Here is a 6,263-nt window from a genome sequence, read left to right as displayed (position 1 = left end):
TGAGGAGAGATAAGCAGGTTGGAAGACTTTGGAAGTCTTGTGGTCGTTAAAGTCTTCAGAAACCATATACCCGCAAACAAACCATAAGAATGAGAAGAAAGGGTCAGATGTATCAAAACAGGGCGAATTTCCAACCCGCTTTGTTGCCAATGAAGTAGATCGGCCAGGCTTTGCTATCGTCAATCACAATCTCATACAAGCAGGTAATCCAACAATCAAATTGTTATTGAACGAGGCGGATGGTAATTAGAATGATTCGTGATTTAGGCATCTGTTTATCTTTCTTATTTCACTTGTTTTCTGGTTAATCATGGTGTTTCTATGAATCATTCTTGTGTTTACTTCAAAAAAAAAAAGAATCATTCTTGTGTATCAAACAATCCAAGTTCATGATTAAGAAGCTCCATGTTCATATATAGTTTTTTTTTTTTTTTTTTTGGGTCTGGTTAATACTCCAGTTTGAACTATATACACCACCAGTATTAATTACAAACAAACAAAACAATTAGAATGGCTACGGTAGTACGCTGACAAGGATGAAATATCCTTCAATTGTGATCGCTGAGTCTAATATAACGTAATTTTGCTACTCTTTTTGATTAATTCTGAACCGTTTGTCACCTTCCATTTGGGCAGTGATGAGATTTTCTGTATAGGTTGTTTGAAGAAACTAAGTTGTTTTCTTTTTGTTTGAGGTGCTAGGCTCAATTGGTATTTTTGTTTTTGTCCCTCAATTCATAGCTCACTTTAATCAGCTATCAGTTTGAAGAAAATTCAGCTACTCAAGTATGGTGATTTCAAGAATTAGAGTAGACTTTTCAGTCATCATGACCTTTGGATCATAAAGCTGAGCAAGATAAACCACTATATCCAATATGAGGTTCTACATAGCCGATATTGATGTATTTATGTCATAGTAATTTAAGGACTAAATTCAGTTTAGTCTCTCGAATTTTAGGGCTAAAATCACTTTGGTTCCTGACTTTTTTTTTTTTAATCAAGATGGTCCCTGCACTTCCAATTTCCATCACCCGAGTCCAAATTTCAAAATTGTGACATCATAAGGTGAGCTGGCACCGACAGGCATGGCCCACTGTTCAGTTTTTGACTCTCAGTTTGGACGAAATGTCCAAACTACCCCTTAATACTCTCTTCCTCATCTCTCTTCCTGAAACCCGAGAGCTCTTCTCTCTCTCTCTCTCTTGCGCTCCCTCCTCCACCATGTCTCAACCCATGTCCTCTTCGGCCTCAGATCACAACCACAATAACTCCAACCCACGTCTATAACCTTAGCAGGATCTCCAAGATCCAATTTGAAACCTTTACCAGTTTCCCACCTCGCCGAAATTCCTCTTCATCAAGGAGGCACGCTGCCAGCGCCGCTCCTAGCCCAAATTAATCCAAAAAACACAGAGAAAATGAGATCCCATTCACATTCCAATTCTACATCTCCCTCTTCTTTCTCTCCCGCATCCCATTCCAATTCTCTCCCTTCTTCTTTTTGACCCATACCCGTACCACATCCAGTTCACCACGCTTAGCCACAAAGCCAGAGCTTAGTTGCTCTTCTCCACCGCAGATCTCGTCTTCAAGTTCCGCAACCTCCGATCGACTTGTAACTTTGATATATTTATTGACAGGACCCGCCCCGGATTTCACCCTGAAATCCGAGGTGGCCCTGCGTGGCCCACCTTAGAGATAACTCTACCGAGAACTGGCCTAGTCACCCCTAAAGTGGACTACCCAAAACACTAACCCACAATAGATCAGAGCCAACAAAGAAGTGCGGAAGCCATTCATCAACTATGCCTCGAACCATGTACGCCCGACCTCAACTAATAACGCCTGCAAACTGGGCATTAGAAACCGAAAGGCCCAGGGGAAAGTAGACGAAAAACGTTAGCGTGAGTGGACAAAAATAAACAATTTAAAATAAGAAGGATTTCATACTTTCCCACATTTATTCCTTTTAAAACTCGATGCATGCACAAATGGTAAAACACATTTAGCTTTAAAACCAAGGATTTCAAAACGATAAACCGACTAGCCTCGCTAGTCAAAACATTCGAAAATAATATATCGTAAAACTGAAATCTCGTTTCTCAAGAAGATAAGACCAGCCCCGCTGGCTACAGTGAAAATCGGACTAGCCCCGCTAGTCAAGCAACGATAAAATATGGGGAAGAAGTTTCACCATACGAAAGAAAGGAGCCTCCCAGGCTCGGGTCGGAGTGTCCCACACTCTGGAGCATCCCATGCTCTGCTCTTACTCACCCACAAACACATAGTAAGCAGGGAGGAGTACTAATAGGCTAGCTAGCAATAAATATGACGACCCAGGTATGGTGGGTAAAAACCATTAAAATCCAGTAAATCTATAAGGCTTCCTCATGTCCCACGAATAAAGAAAACACGGGTACGATTCCCAACCGTACCCGGAAATTCTCGTAAAAGTCGTATAAATCAACAGCGTGTCCCACACGATAAAAGAATAATTAGATCAATTATAAATCGCAGTTCCGAAACAAAACCGAATCCAGAATCATCAATGAGGCATTCCCAATGCCAAAACCGTAAATCGATAAATAAACAAGAAATATAATTCCATCGAAATCCCATTTCGAAAAAAAAATATTCCAGAAATCTCAATATCGACGAATAAAATATATTAATAAATTCCGGAAATCACCTCGGAAAATAATTCGTCGAAAATCACTTAAATCACAAGTTCAAATCCGAGCGAATAAAACTCACGTTCCAAAAATCATGATGGAAAATCCAAGCAATATTCCAAAACCGAAATCATATCCGAAACTAAAATAATATGATAATTAATAAAACATTAATTTGAAAAATAAATGCATGCATCAATATTCAAAAACAAACGTCCACTCACAGTACTAGTTGGCGACCACGCAAACGAGTCCCTTCATCTAGCCGTAGCTCGCAACATTGCCCTGTACACAATTATATTTCCGTAAACGGCAATCCGATAAAATAAATACGAACCTAAACGAAACCCGAAAATCTCTATCTCCATTACTTCTCAAATTCCACCCAAATCTCTTCCACAACACCAATTCCTCAATTTACATATTCCACAAAGAAAACGAGGGAAATCCGACGGCCGGATTTCCAACAATTCCATCACAAAACTTCAAACTTCGGAAATTCACAAACAATTCCAAACTCCACCAAAATTCACCAAACTTCACATACAAGCTCTATGATAATTATAGAATTTAACTAGCCAGAAAATGAAATTAAAAAGCTACCCTAGCCGCCGCTACCGCCGCCCACAGTGGCGGCGCCGCCGCCACCGCCACCAGCTCCGATGGCCACCAAACTTTGGCAGCAGCACCTACTCAACGGACCCAATAATTCTTTCAACTGTGACCAAGTCAGAAAATGAGCGGAAGTACCTCAACAATTAAGGAGAAGCTTGAACTCAAACTGTGAATAGTGACCGTAATCTTCCAATCATCGATTCTTCCTCTACACTGCAAATCATGGCTCAAGGCTAGGAGGAAAATGATCCTTGGCAAAAACCGAACCTTCGACGCCGGTTTGGTGGCTGGAGATGGCCGGAATCGCCGAAAATCGACGAAACCCCAAACTGCTACAGTAAACTTCAAGGACCCGATGCATCGTTTTTCGGCCAAGCCGCCGTGAGTTACCGCCGTGGGGAGGTTGGGTAGGAGTAGAGGAGTCCAACGGTGCCACTCGTTCGTCCCCAGGTGGCCGGAATCGTGAGGTGGCCGGAGTTGCAGAGAAGAGGAAGAAAGACGCGGGGAGGAGGAGAGAGAGAGAGAAATGAAAAGTTACCTGGCCCAACAGTAAAAATTCAAATATATACTATCTACCATGAACAGTAACTTTCGTATTTCGCTTATAACTTTCGCATACGAACTCCGATTTTTACGTACCACATATCCACGCGCTCGGTTTAACGTCCTCTACAACTTTCATGAAGAACAATTTCTCAAATTTTGACCCGAACAAAAAGTCAACTTTTAGGGCCACTAAAAGTACTGAAATGACAATAAAAGTGAAAATAAATATCGTTTACCGTCCAAATGACTAGTAAACCGGTGAATTCAGGTTCGGGACGTTACATTTATTGTATAAGTATTCCGGAGACCTCGAGTGGTCTTGGATAAAGTTTCGCCTCGATTGGCGTCACTTTCGGATTTTTAGTGTGTTTCAGGAGTTTCAAAATTAAATGGTTTTTGTTAATTAGTGTGCTGAATCGAGGTTGTACTTGCTTTAGGTGATTGTCAGTACGTCCGGTAATTTATCTTGGCTGTTAAAGAAGACGCAGCAGGATTTAGAGGTGAGTAAATATCACGTGGTTCATTTACGAACCGAGTTATTTAATTGTCAGCATTGATTGTGTTTGGACCTAATCGAGGTCTGGGGGGCAATGTTTGGACCCAAAATGAGCATTTTGGCCTGACAAGGCACGTCTTGGAGAAATTGAGCCAATGTCAGTGGCTCAAGCTATATATTATCGACAAGTTCAAAATATACTATTTAGAGGCTAAATAAAGCCTACTATGGAAGATTATGCGAGCGGCAAGAAAAGGAAATTGTGGAAGCTTGGAAATGAAAAGTCAACTTTAGCACATTTCCCTACTTCGGCTAGGAGAAACCGAGCTAAATAAGGAAGGAGGGGCGGCAGACTAATCAAATGAAATCCAAATGAGCTAAAACTTTCCAGATTAATTCTAGACATCCCAAGGATCATTTCTTATGAAGAGTTCCAGAGCTAGATATGAGTGGAAAGTCTTCAAACAATCAGCCCAATCTTCTGCAAGAGCAAAACTGGAAAGCTGGACCTGTAAGAGGTCCAGCAGCGTTTCTGGCCCAACCATTATACCAAAAGCCCTGAAATTTTAACAGGATGATCTACACTCATAGTGGAACATTTCGTATGTAGAAGTCATGGTCAAAATCTGAATGCTTGGTGGAGATATAGCTGCAGCAAAATTGGTGCAGTAAGTGCTTAAACCTAACATTTTATTAGTGTTTAAGTGCTTGAACCTAACAATTCCATAAACTCATAAGTGTTCCATAAACTCATAAGTGCTCCATCATGATCCCATTAAGTGCTCCATTATGATTTGTTTAAATGCCAAATAGTGTTGCTTGGAAGCCTATATATAGAGGCAAAAACAACAACAAAGGAAGACACCAAAACATACATCAAAACATCTCTAAGATGATCTAAGTTCTCTCTAGAGCAAACCTCTCTAAGAGCAACTCCTCTCCTTCTCTTTCTCTTATCGGTGATCACACTCCTAGTCCTAGTCTTCTCGGAAGCCGACTTTCAGTGCCACCAAACCCTCTGTCAAAGTGCTTCGGTCATAGTCTCCTGATCAGGAGCCGACTGTAGTACCTCGACCACAACGGTTACAGAACCAGCCAAGCAAGGGTAACGCCCTCGCAAACCAGCCAAGCTAAAGTCACGCTTTAGCAAGATCTCAATACTTCCCGGTGATGTCGCTCTGCTCAATCTACAATATTGAGTATCGATTGTGTTAACAAGAAGAAACTTCAGCAAAGTCCTCACCACGAGGCATAAAGAATCCCACGACGAGGTTGGTGCTCTCCTCGTCTACAATCGCTTGATAGAAGTCAGGTCAAGGGACACCCCCGACGACCGCACCCGACGGTGCTGGCACGCCCGCGCATAAAAGAGACTGTTGACCAGCTCAAGAAAAACTGGAGACAAACATTTTGGCACGCCCAGTGGGACAACACTAGAGTCTTTTTGTGTGCGCCATCATTGGGATGCCAGGGGAAAATCTTTACCAAAAGAAATTCCTAAAGTGACAAGATGGCCAATGTTGCCACCATTGGCAATATTGACATTGATGACGAGTTCGAACCACTCATCATTCCACCAGATGCTAGCCTGGATGAGAGGCTTCGCATCCTTACAGTGCATAGTGAAAATTATGGGAAGCATCTGGCAGCTTCGATCGCGAAAAGGGAACAACGAATTCGCGAGTTGGAGCAGCGAATGAATCAGAATGCTCAGAAAGCTAAAGAGTAGTCACAAAAGCTTTTCTCGAGCAGAGACAAACAGACTGCCCAACCTGCCGCAAACATAACATCTGAGTTCACAACCTTGCGTAAGGAGGGTTCCATCTTGGCTACCCAAGTCGGTTCACAAACACAAGGCGAATTGGAACGTCAAGAACCTGCTCGCGAAGAGGTCGTTTATGAGACTAACTTGCCTATAGGTGGCAATCAACCTA

General features: G+C 42.0%; 1 long non-coding RNA gene across 1 annotated transcript; it reads right to left on the bottom strand.

Moving 5' to 3' along the window:
• Nucleotides 1-1,638: 1,638 nt before the first annotated feature.
• On the bottom strand, nt 1,639-3,810 carry LOC133743296 (uncharacterized). Its single transcript, XR_009863055.1, has 3 exons — nt 3,423-3,810; nt 2,897-2,957; nt 1,639-1,852 (listed from the first exon to the last, which is right to left on the bottom strand). It is a non-coding gene; the product is annotated as an uncharacterized LOC133743296 (long non-coding RNA).
• Nucleotides 3,811-6,263: the final 2,453 nt, after the last annotated feature.

This window comes from Rosa rugosa, chromosome 4 (genome assembly GCF_958449725.1).
Source record: "Rosa rugosa chromosome 4, drRosRugo1.1, whole genome shotgun sequence".
Lineage (NCBI taxonomy): Eukaryota > Viridiplantae > Streptophyta > Magnoliopsida > Rosales > Rosaceae > Rosa > Rosa rugosa.
Note: the sequence above shows the minus strand (reverse complement) of the source record. Positions and strands in the feature narration are given on the sequence as shown.